Source organism: Eretmochelys imbricata, chromosome 1, assembly GCF_965152235.1.
Source record: "Eretmochelys imbricata isolate rEreImb1 chromosome 1, rEreImb1.hap1, whole genome shotgun sequence".
NCBI lineage: Eukaryota > Metazoa > Chordata > Testudines > Cheloniidae > Eretmochelys > Eretmochelys imbricata.
Genome location: NC_135572.1, coordinates 48635550 through 48646347, shown reverse-complemented (window position 1 = coordinate 48646347; position 10798 = coordinate 48635550). Strand labels below are relative to the sequence as shown.

Genomic DNA, 10798 nt, shown 5'->3' with positions numbered 1-10798 from the left:
TCTATAAAGGACAAATTCCTTGCCTAAGGAAGTAGTAATTTATTTCTTAAATTCCTGACTGGGTGTGTGTGAGACACAAAGCCTCAGCAGGGTTTCAAAGACCCAGACGAAGAGTGTAATTGGCATAGAGTGAGCAAACAACAATGCGGATCGCCCTGGGGCGGTGTGACACAATGGACAGAGGAGGGAATTTCCTGACTTTCCCTGCAAGTGACTGGCGCTGCCGGAAAGCTGCACTGAAGCCGCTAATCGCCAGGGGGCGGCTGGCTGAGACCCGCGTACCCCGCACGGCTCGGTATTTCCCCCCCTGCCGGTGAAGACGCTGCAGCGGGGCCCCCACTGTGCGAGCACCTCTCGGGGCAGGGGAGTTTCCCCGCAGTACCCGGGGCTGCCCCCCCCCAGCAGCGGAGTGTCGCTTGGAGTCACCCCCCTCCGGCTGCTCCGCTCCCCCAGACCATTGCGCGCTCCCGGCCCTGCGCCCCATTGTCTTGCCGGGCCCCGTTCTCCCCCCATGGGCCCCGCTCTGTTGCCCTGGCGCCCCCTGCTTCTCCCTTCCCTGGGGCTCCCCGCTCCTCCGCAGGAGCACTTCCAGCGCTGCCCCGCGCTCAGCCGGCGCCAGCTCCCAGCATCGCTCAGGGCTCGCCTGCCTCTGGCAGCCGGGGCGCCTCTTATTGCCCCTCGCGCAGAGCGTTTCTCCACGGAAGTCTCTGTGGCGCAATCGGTTAGCGCGTTCGGCTGTTAACCGAAAGGTTGGTGGTTCGAGCCCACCCAGGGACGACGCGTGTTTTACTCCCGCGGGGGGCAGCGGCTGAGACGAGGGAATCAGGGGTCGGACCCTGCGCAGCGGGTTGCACGGGCGGGGCGCTTCTGCTCCCGCCGGGACGCTTTTTACAGCAGAGGCTGGGATTGCAGCCAAGCCGGGAGCCTGGCCCAGGGGCGCGCAGAGCGCAGGCCAGACATTGCCCCGCCGCCGGCGGCCTCTCTCCTGCGCTGCCCGCACGCACCGGGCCGTGGGGGCCGCGCCACCAGTGCGCCGCTGGGGCAGGCAGCCGGTGCAAACCTGAGCCGCGGAGCCCCCCCGCCTCGCGCCTCGGCGCTCGCCTCGTGGCCGCCTCGCGCCCGCTTTTCCCTCGCGCGCCCCCTGCGCAGCCGCGGGGCAGAGTTCGCTTAACAGCCAAAGCTCCCGGTCCGGCTCGCCGGGCGGCCCGAGCCCGCTCGCTGGGTCGCGCGCCACCTGCGGGGGGCGCCGCGTGGGGGGGGGCGGCCGCTCGGGGAGCAGGAAGGCCATAGATGCAGCCATTGCGTTAGGTGTGAAGCTGGAGAAGCTATTCCTGGGCACCCCGGCAAACTCTGTGGCAAAGGAAAAGAAGCCCCGGGACACCACGGAGCTTCTGCATGCGGCACGGAAGGAACCGACACGCCGGACGGTGAATAATAGACACCCAGGCCTGCGTGTAACCTATAATAGAGACCACCCGACTAATGAAAGCAGGTCGGGTTTCCGTAGTGTAGTGGTTATCACGTTCGCCTAACACGCGAAAGGTCCCCGGTTCGAAACCGGGCGGAAACAGGCTAGTGTCCATTTTCCTAATTCCCTTCCTGCATTTTTAGTCTTGGAACAGACCACACCCTGAAATTCTGCTTTGAATTCTGTCAATGATGAGTTAAATAATACGGAAGCTCTGTCTAAGTTATAGCCCCCAGTTCCTGTCAGAGTACCCTGTCAGCTGCTCTGATAAATTAACATTTTTGTTAGGGGTGGGGAAAATGTTCATGAAGCCTTTTATAGGGGCTAAAGGTTATGTACCACTCTAAAATAACCTGAAGGTGGCCCATAGCCTGCAATCCTTTGTTCCAGATTTGTCATTCCACAAGCTGTCGCACAAAAACCAGGCCGTGTGAACCCGATTTTAAAAAGAATGAAGTCGAGTTATTTAGTATGAATTGTAGGGTTTTTCCAAATGGCATCAAGCAGCAAAGAGACTTTAGCACAAAACTGACCGGATCGTGCATCAAGTTTTCCCATTGCCCGTGGCCCAGTATTGTAGATCAGCCCATAACAGTGGCATAGGCCGCTCAGCGTTTACAGGCATTGGGTTTCTTTGTTGTAACTTGGGCAATCACTGATTTTGTTTAAGCAAAATGTTGAAATGCAGCATAGTGTATCAGTTGCACAACTAGCTTTGCTGGAATCCAAAACATGTAACTTTCCCCATATATGACCATGGTTAAAATAGGGCAAAAAATGTTCTTTTTAATTACTTCGTTAAAAGTTGTTTTAAAAACAGCTAAGGTTGAAATGGTACTAGTATGGGTATCCTTTTTTAAAAAGACAAAGCAAATAGCAGCTTTACAGTCCGACCGCGGTGCTTGGCATAATTTTCTCCAGTTGATTAATCTCTGCAGTGGAGGCAATGCTGCTCAGCTACATCCCAGGAGCTCAATATAATGGAATTACCTAACCAGATAATTGCTCTTGCATATTTTGAATTTGCCTACCTCCAGGCTGTGAACTTTCACTTAAAAAAATTAAATCTCTGCGCTTATCATTAGGAAGATAACACTCACAAGAAGAAATTAGTGTAAACTTAAGTAGTGATGTCCGCCTGACTCAGCAGACATTTTGGGGTAAGAGCCTTCAGAGAGAGAAATTGTCTCCCTAGCAGCAATTGTGTTTTTACTTCAAAGCCTAATGTCAGCACTGACCATTTTATGGTGATTATTTCACCAGATTCGCAGCTAATTAACTTAATTCTGGCTGGGTGTAGTGAAGGATGCTGGAACTGAGGACAAAGGGAAAGACTGTTGCTACTGTATTACAGTGTACTGGGGTGGGATATGAAAAACGAAAACTTTTTCTTAAATTTAAAGTCATCGCTGCAGGAGGAAGAGACAGAGAACCAAAAACGTTAGCTATTTCCAGGGCGCCAAAATCCACAGTTTACTTCCATTTATTTTGCGTACTGAGAACCCCAATTGTTCTCTCCTTCCCCTCCCCCAAACCCACAGCACTGGCTACCTGAACAGAGAATTGAAAAATTGAAAATTTGGAGATAATAAAAAATAAGTTGAATTTAATACAAAAACACACACAAAAGGATGCTGTAGTGGCTAGGGGAGAAGAAAACTAGAGTAGTAGGAAGAATTGATACATACAGTATTGACAACCACACAGATTCCACAGTTATGAGTCAGGTGGGTCCCCCAACATCATGAGATTGGCTTAAGTAGATATTTTCAATGTCGGGTTCTTTTAGTCTTCTGACATTTGAGCCTTTAGGTTATATTTGGGTCACGTTTTCCAGCTTTCTCTGAAAGCATGAGCACTGGAAAGGCACTTTCTCAAAAGATGAAAACTGATAGTCTCCCCAAACCCCATGATTCCACAAACCAGTGCTTTAAGAAAAACACCCACTCTCACAATAAAACTGCAAGAGATGGCAACATGTTGTATGTTCCTATATAGTGTTAAATTTATGTTTTGCTCCCCTCTCCCATTCTTCTTCCACTGCTAAGATGGGGGCAGGATTCTATCCCTCTCCTCACCCTACCCTGGGGCACTGTGCAAGGCCTATTGCCTCAGAATTTTCACAACCATTAAGCCATTCCCTAAGGAGAAGTGGGATTAGTAAACGTATCCTGGGCCGCTCACTAGAGCAGGAAGGGAATTACACTGGGGCAGTTATTCAAAGCAGCCCCACTTGCACTGCTAGCACTAGCCTTCTGGGTATAACCCAGTGCACCTGGAATAACATCCAGCCTGTCTCAAGCCATCAAGGCAAGGGGGTAAACTGGGGGTCACCTGCCTTCATCAAAGCCAGTGAGTAAACTCCTGCTCTTTTATGTTCCCTCCCTATCACCCCTCCTCCTCATGACCACCCCTTGGAACCTGCTATATGCCCATGTATTGACCAGTCTCCGTACCCCACACTGGATAGTCTGAAAAAGTTAAATGTGTATGAAAACCATGGAATGAGCTTGTTACACACAGTGCAGACTTAAGCAACCTTGTGATCTTGTTAAACATGTCCTCTCTTAGCGTGTTGTATCTCATGTTCAAACATAACTTGTAAACTCTTCGGAGCAGGGACTGAGTCTTAGTTGACTTTAAAACCCCTTGTATGCTTTTGCAGTGCTTAATTTGTACTGAAAGAGGTGCTGGGTCTCAAGCAATTTTTTTACATTCATAACGGATGCAGCAAGCCCAGAGGTACCAGGGCTCAGCCCTGGCAAAAATTAAGCACTGTAAAATTTATGGAACTGTATATGTAATAATCTGCTTGGAAGGTAACCTGCTGTGCCCTTCTGGCAAACTGATTTACATTAGGAACAGTGGCTAAGAGAATAGGGCCAGGAGAAAATGACTTTATAGTCTGTGGGTTGGGGTACATACCTGGGAAGTGGGGGATCCCAGATCCAGGCCCCCTGCTCCCTTATTTAATTATTTATAGCCAGTTGATCAGCTTCCCCAGAAGAGATTGAGATAATCCCACATCACAATATCCCAATGGTTAGAGCGCTCTCTTGAGAGTGGGGAGACAGCTGTTCAACTCCTTTTCCCCCCCGGGCAGAGGGTGAAATTGAACCTGCGTCTCCCACATCCCAGGTGAGTGCTCTAACCATTGGGCTAAAAACATAAGGCTGGAAGTGCTATTAGTGGTTTAGTCTGGAATGAGGCAGGTGCTTTCCTCGTTCTCACAAGAAACAACTTATGGGTGCCTAAACCACCCCTTTGAGAGGGATTGCCAGCTGTGGATCACAAGTAGTCTGGGCTTAGGCCAGGAGTGGGCAAAATACAGCCCGTGGGCCAGATTCGGCCCATCTATCAATCATTTCTGTCCAGGCCGGCAGGCTTTTTGGCTGCTCCTCGTGATCTCAGGGCCGCTGCTCAGGCAGGCTGCATGCCTGCTGTGGCCACATGCCGCTCCCGGAAGCAGCCAGCTGCTGCTGGCACGTCTCTGCACGCCTCTGGCGGGGGAGGCGGCTCCTTGTGCTGCCTCCACCCCCAGCACCATCCTCACAGCTCCCACTGGCCGGTTTCTGTGCCAGCAGCAACCATCCGCAGCCACTTGCAGGAGTGGCATGGGGCCATGTCATGCAGGCAGCCTGCCTGAGCCCTGCTGTGCTGCCGCCCGTGAGCTGCCTGTGGTCAGTGCCTCCCAGCCAGAGCTTGCACCTCCTCCTCCACCCAAACCCCCTGCCCCAGGTCAGAACCCCCTCCTGCACCCAAACTCCCTCCCAGACCCTGCACCCCAATCCTCTGCCTCAGCCCGGAGCCCCCTCCTGCACGCAAACTCCCTCCCAGACCCTGCACCCTAATCCTCTGCCTCAGCCCGGAGCCCCCTCCTGCACGCAAACTCCCTCCCAGACCCTGCACCCTAATCCTCTGCCTCAGCCCGGAGCCCCCTCCTGCACCCAAACTCCCTCCCAGACCCTGCACCCTAATCCTCTGCCTCAGCCCGGAGCCCCCTCCTGCACGCAAACTCCCTCCCAGACCCTGCACCCTAATCCTCTGCCTCAGCCCGGAGCCCCCTCCTGCACCCAAACTCCCTCCCAGACCCTGCACCCTAATCCTCTGCCTCAGCCCTGAGCCCCCTCCTGCACCAAACTCCCTCCCAGAGCCCACACCCCTCACCCTCTCCTGCACCCCAACACTTTGCACCAGCCTGGAGCTCCCACCTGCACCCAACCCCCATTAATAGAGTAGAAATGTGCAGCCCATGACGACTTACCAAAATTCATGGAGTGACCCCTCTGCAAAAATTATTGCCCACCCCTGGCTTAGGCACTTAACTCCATGAGAGAGGCAGGTCTTAAAGTACACCCCCTCTCACTCTCAGCACCATCTCCCGTGGGTAGGTTACGTGGCTCCCCACCTTGGCTTTTGTGCATTGCATTCTAAAGCACCTCTCTCCCCCCCTTCAGGCTGTGGGGACTGCACCGTTGCTCCTGTGAGTTTCTAGGAGCCTAACTTTTAAGCAATGCAATGCTCACCCTAGCACGGCCGTGGTCCCTTGGTGGATCTGGGCCTGACACATCCCAGACAGAAAGTGTTGGTCCTGAAGGGTGTCATATTGGGAGAACCACATTTGCTCCAAATTCCCCAACCATGAACATTATTCATTGTTCCACACAGAGCATTAAGTGCTTCTGTACAAAAGGTGGCTACTCATCTTAGCTTCACAGGGATTGTTTTACGCCCACCTAATACACTTGAAGCTGCTTTGGAAGAACATGGTGCCTGCACTAATAATCAAATGGCCCTCAACTGCAGAAAACTAGAACTCTTCGTTTTGTCTGTATTTTAAAACTAATCTGAAACAAAAAGGAATGCAGCAATGACTAGACACTAAGGGGATGGGGTTTGGGGGTAGGGGGGAAGGTAGGGAAGAGAATAAGTTCTCATCCTCTAGTGGAAAATCTGGCTGAAGGGGGTAAAATAAATACATAGAACAGGTTTGTTAAGGCAGCTTACCCATGCTTCGGTTTAGGAAAAATTGTCTACTATAATGTTGGCCAACACTTTTGGGAAGATGAGGTTAAAAGGGCTCTATGAACTTGACTTTGCCCCTTGACTATAATTTAGTTTTATATGTTTCTGTGTTTAATTTAATCCTGCTACTTTTAATTATTTTTTATATGCTTCATAATTCCTTTCCAGCTGTATTGTTTACACCCTTGCACATAGACACTTACACCTCTGCATTGTCTTTTAGAGAAACTACCCCTTATTTACTAATACCACACCCTCTTTACTAACCCCTCCAGTGGTGGTTAGTACCATTTTTTCCAACAGTGCAAATCGCAGACAGGTGAACACTGCACTAGGTATTTTCATGCTGCTTTACATTTAAAGTCATTGGTGCTTGTTTTTTCCTTATCTCAACACACTAGTAAAGATACGTAAAACCAAGGAGAAGCTCATGTCCTTGGCAAGAACTGACTTTTGGTTAAAAGAAACAGCCCCTGCATGGAGTGCTACTTTGATGTACATAGCCATATTTGTTACAGAACCAGTTTGACACAGAGTCTGTTCAAGGTTGCTGGACTGATTTTTCAAAGGCTGCATAGAACTGGCCCAAGCTATCCAAGACCATCTCTCTTTTTGTAGCCATGTCTTGTAATGAGAGTTACATTCCACTGAAAATACAGGGAGGCTTGAAATAACAGGAGACAGATTCAGCGTATGCAACTCTGGCAGCTGAAATATGAATGACCATTAATGTCACAGCACAACTCACCATCACCCAGGCTTTTGCACAACAGTACCCTCATGGTCATTCTTATATGTCCAAAACCAACCACAGCAGCCTTTTAAGAGCGTGGAAAGAGAAATATCATTATGGCCTTTTACTTGGGGGAGAGGCCATGAGAAGCTGGGTGGATAGATAGAAATGGAGTACCAAGGGATAATTGCAGAAAAAAGTCAAGTTTTTCTCATTAAAAATGACTAAATTCGTAAGAACAACAATAATGAAATCAAATAATCATTTCTTTCGCTTCTGCTTTAAGGGCTTGACTACACACACAGTTTTACTGCTTTAACTGTACTCGGTTAAAGTGGTACAACCCCCTATTATAGATGCAGTTATACAACTGTAATACTGCTTAGAGCAGCATAGCCTATTCTAAAAAGGAAGGGAAAGGAAAGAAGTTATACTTGTGACAAAATACACCCATGTTCACACCTTACACACTATTGTAATAATCTTTGTACAAGGTATGCCTTGTAAGTTATCATTTGAAAACTCAGTTTGCTGGTCAGTACTGTACTGGTAAAATGCATGTGGCAATATTATATGTGGAATTTAAGATTCCCTCATATGACGTTAACACACATTCCAAGCCTCGCAGCCCAGCCCAGGCAGAAGTCCGGTCTGTCCTAAACCATAGAAGCAATGTGTGCTTGCCTTAATTTGTATGTAAGCAGAATTATTAAGCAGGGAGAGAAAACAAAGGAAGTTCTAAGAGGTGAGGAAAAAAAACAACAATCCAGCAGGGAATATTTTTCCACATAGACTCTTTGTCTCCTGGATCTCAGCTGGAAATGTGTTTTCAAGAGGGGGCTATAAAACTATAAAAAGGAGGGACAAACACCCCAAGGTACTCCTCTCTCTACCCCTGCCCTTCTCAGTCTCTGCACCTGAAGAGACAAAGGAAGCAGCTGTTGGACTCTGGGGGGAATGGGTCCTGGCCTGAAGAGTTTGGTCAGTAAAATGGCTGAAAGCATGTGGAGAGAAAACTTTACTTTGAATCTAATAGTGTTAAGTTAGGCACCAGTAAGCATTTTCATCTTTATTTTTCTTATGACCATTTCTAATTTTTATGCTGCATTGCTTCTATTCACTTAAAATCTCTCAAAACAATAAAACAAGTTTATTAACTATATCTAATCCCGTGTGTTCAAGCTGAAGTGTCTGGGTAACTCCATTTGGAGTAACAAATCATGTGCATATTGTTCCCTGACATGAATAATGGCCTTATTCATGTGCAGTGTCCATCTGTCTGTGACTTGCACTGTTGAGAAAAACGGTACTAACCACCGCCGGAGTGGTTAGTAAACAGGGTGTTGTATTAGCAATGCAGGACATACGTTTATGGGGGGAAATTTGGGAGTGGATTGGTATAAGCTGTGGTAGTCTTTAAGGTTGGTAAGAGCAAACGTGAGGCTGGCTGCTGCACACACACAAGTGACTTACATGCTGGAGGCTGTTTGTGAGCAGTCCAGTTTAGAGGCTACAGCAGCAAGGCAGTGTAAAGGGCACCCCAGGTTACATGGCAGGGGTGACCCAGCTACTCACTGGTCTGGATTGTACCCTAATATGTCACATACTGTTATAAAGTTGCCTTATACTAATAACTGTCCACAATGTAATTATTTTGGTGAGGGATGGGATTTTTTTTTTTTTAAAAAAGAAAAGCTCTACCACTATAAAACCTGTGCAGACCATTAATTTTTGTAATTTTAGTGTACTGTGTTCATTCATCTTCCTTTTTTAGAGTAGAATGAGTAATATCTCTAGATCTAATAGAAAAGGCAGTGAAACAGAATAGTCTGAAACCATTGAAACAAAACCCTTTTGTGTTTTAGTACAGCCAAATGAAAAGTTATACATTTAGGAACAAGGAAAGCAAGCTATACCTGCTCACTGAGAAACATGAAAAGGATTTAGGGGTCATAGCAGTCAAGGAACTCGATGTAAGCTGCCACTGTAATGTAAAAAGTGCTAACACAATGCTAGGATGTATAAATAGAAGTAGTGAGGTGTAGGAGTATGAGGTGATTCTACCTCTGTATACAGCACTGGCAAGATATTTACAGATGATACTGTAAGAATGCAAACAGTTCTGGTGTCAGCATTTCAACAAGTACACTGAAAACTTGGGGGGTGCATTAAAGAGCCACAAAAAAAGATTTGAGGACTGGAGAAAATGCTTTACACTAAGGAGACTTAAAAGAGCTCAATGTTTAGCTTGGCATTCAAATCACCTCTCAATCTTTTTGCTTTATAAGTACCCTGATGGGGGAAAAATACCAGATACTAAAGGGCTCCTTAATCTAGTGGAGAAAGGCAAAACAAGAACCAATGGCTGAAAGCTGAAGTCAGCAAATTCACGTTAGACACAATATAACAGTGAGGGCGATGAACATTGGAACAACATGCCATGGGAAGTAGGGATACATTATCTCTCTTGATAGAAACTGGATGCCTTTCTGGAAAACATACTTTAGCCAAACCAGTTATTCTTTAGTCAAACAAGTTACTGGGCTCAATACAGGGGTAACTTGGTAAAATTTAAGGGCCTGAGATACGCTAGTCTGAGCTCCTGTATACCAAATGGTCCCTTCTTGCCTTAAATGCTATGAATCTGGGTTCAGGAATACAATGAATGTAGTATTTAGGGTACTACTTGTCACGGAGTCCCCGGGCGATGCTCTGGAACTGCTCCCTACGAAGTCAGTCAGGACTTTGGTGAAGTCTCCTCTCTGTGAGCAGACTGTCTTCAGGGCAAAAAGCTCACACAGCCTCCACCTTCCTGGATTTGACCTTGGAGCCTTCAGCATCCTCTGCCCCTCCATGCGCTTCCCATAGCAGCAAGTCTGCCCAGGCGGGGTCCTGGGGAAGCCAAAGGGTCCTGCACCCCAACTTTGCAGTCAGACATGACTCAGCCAGCCAGTAAAACAGAAGGTTTATCAGAGGACAGGAACATGATCTAAAACAGAGCTTGTAGGTACAGAGAACAAGACCCCTCAGCTAGGTCCATTTTGGGGGGCAGTGAGCCAGACAACCACGTCTGCACTTCACTCCACATCCCCAACCTGACTCATCCTCCAGCCCCTCCTCCTCTTGACTTTGTCCCTTTCCCAGGCCAGGAGGTCACCTGATTCTTTTGTTCTCCAACCCTTTAGCTATTACCTTGCAGGGGGGAAGGGCCCAGGCCATCAGTTGCCAGGAGGCAGTGTCAGCCATTTATGTACACTGGCCCTTTGCTCTGCAACAATTACACTCCCTTATCCCACCACTGAGAGAGACTTAAGAAATGCATAGGGGAAACTGAGGCACCCCTACAATATTCAGAGGAAACATTAACAGCCTCACTTCATCACACTACTAAAAAAGCAGTATTAAATATTTTTTTATTTTTCATGTCTGAAAAACATACATCTGACCAAATTAGGGAATGGAATAGCCTCAGTTCAGTGAGAGAGAATGTATGACTCCCATCAGTGCCAACAAACTCACTCACGAGATCCAGCTGCGAAAAGTCAGTGATGAGAGAAATGATTCCTCATTTA

The 10798-nt window shown here is 48.0% G+C and overlaps 2 non-coding genes across 2 annotated transcripts; both read left to right on the top strand.

Annotated features, from left to right (window-relative positions):
- The first annotated feature begins 703 nt into the window (after positions 1-703).
- TRNAN-GUU (transfer RNA asparagine (anticodon GUU)) lies at positions 704-777 on the top strand. The gene has a single exon. It is a non-coding gene; the product is annotated as a tRNA-Asn (tRNA).
- A 720-nt stretch (positions 778-1497) lies between these two features.
- TRNAV-AAC (transfer RNA valine (anticodon AAC)) lies at positions 1498-1570 on the top strand. The gene has a single exon. It is a non-coding gene; the product is annotated as a tRNA-Val (tRNA).
- The last annotated feature ends 9228 nt before the right edge of the window (positions 1571-10798 follow it).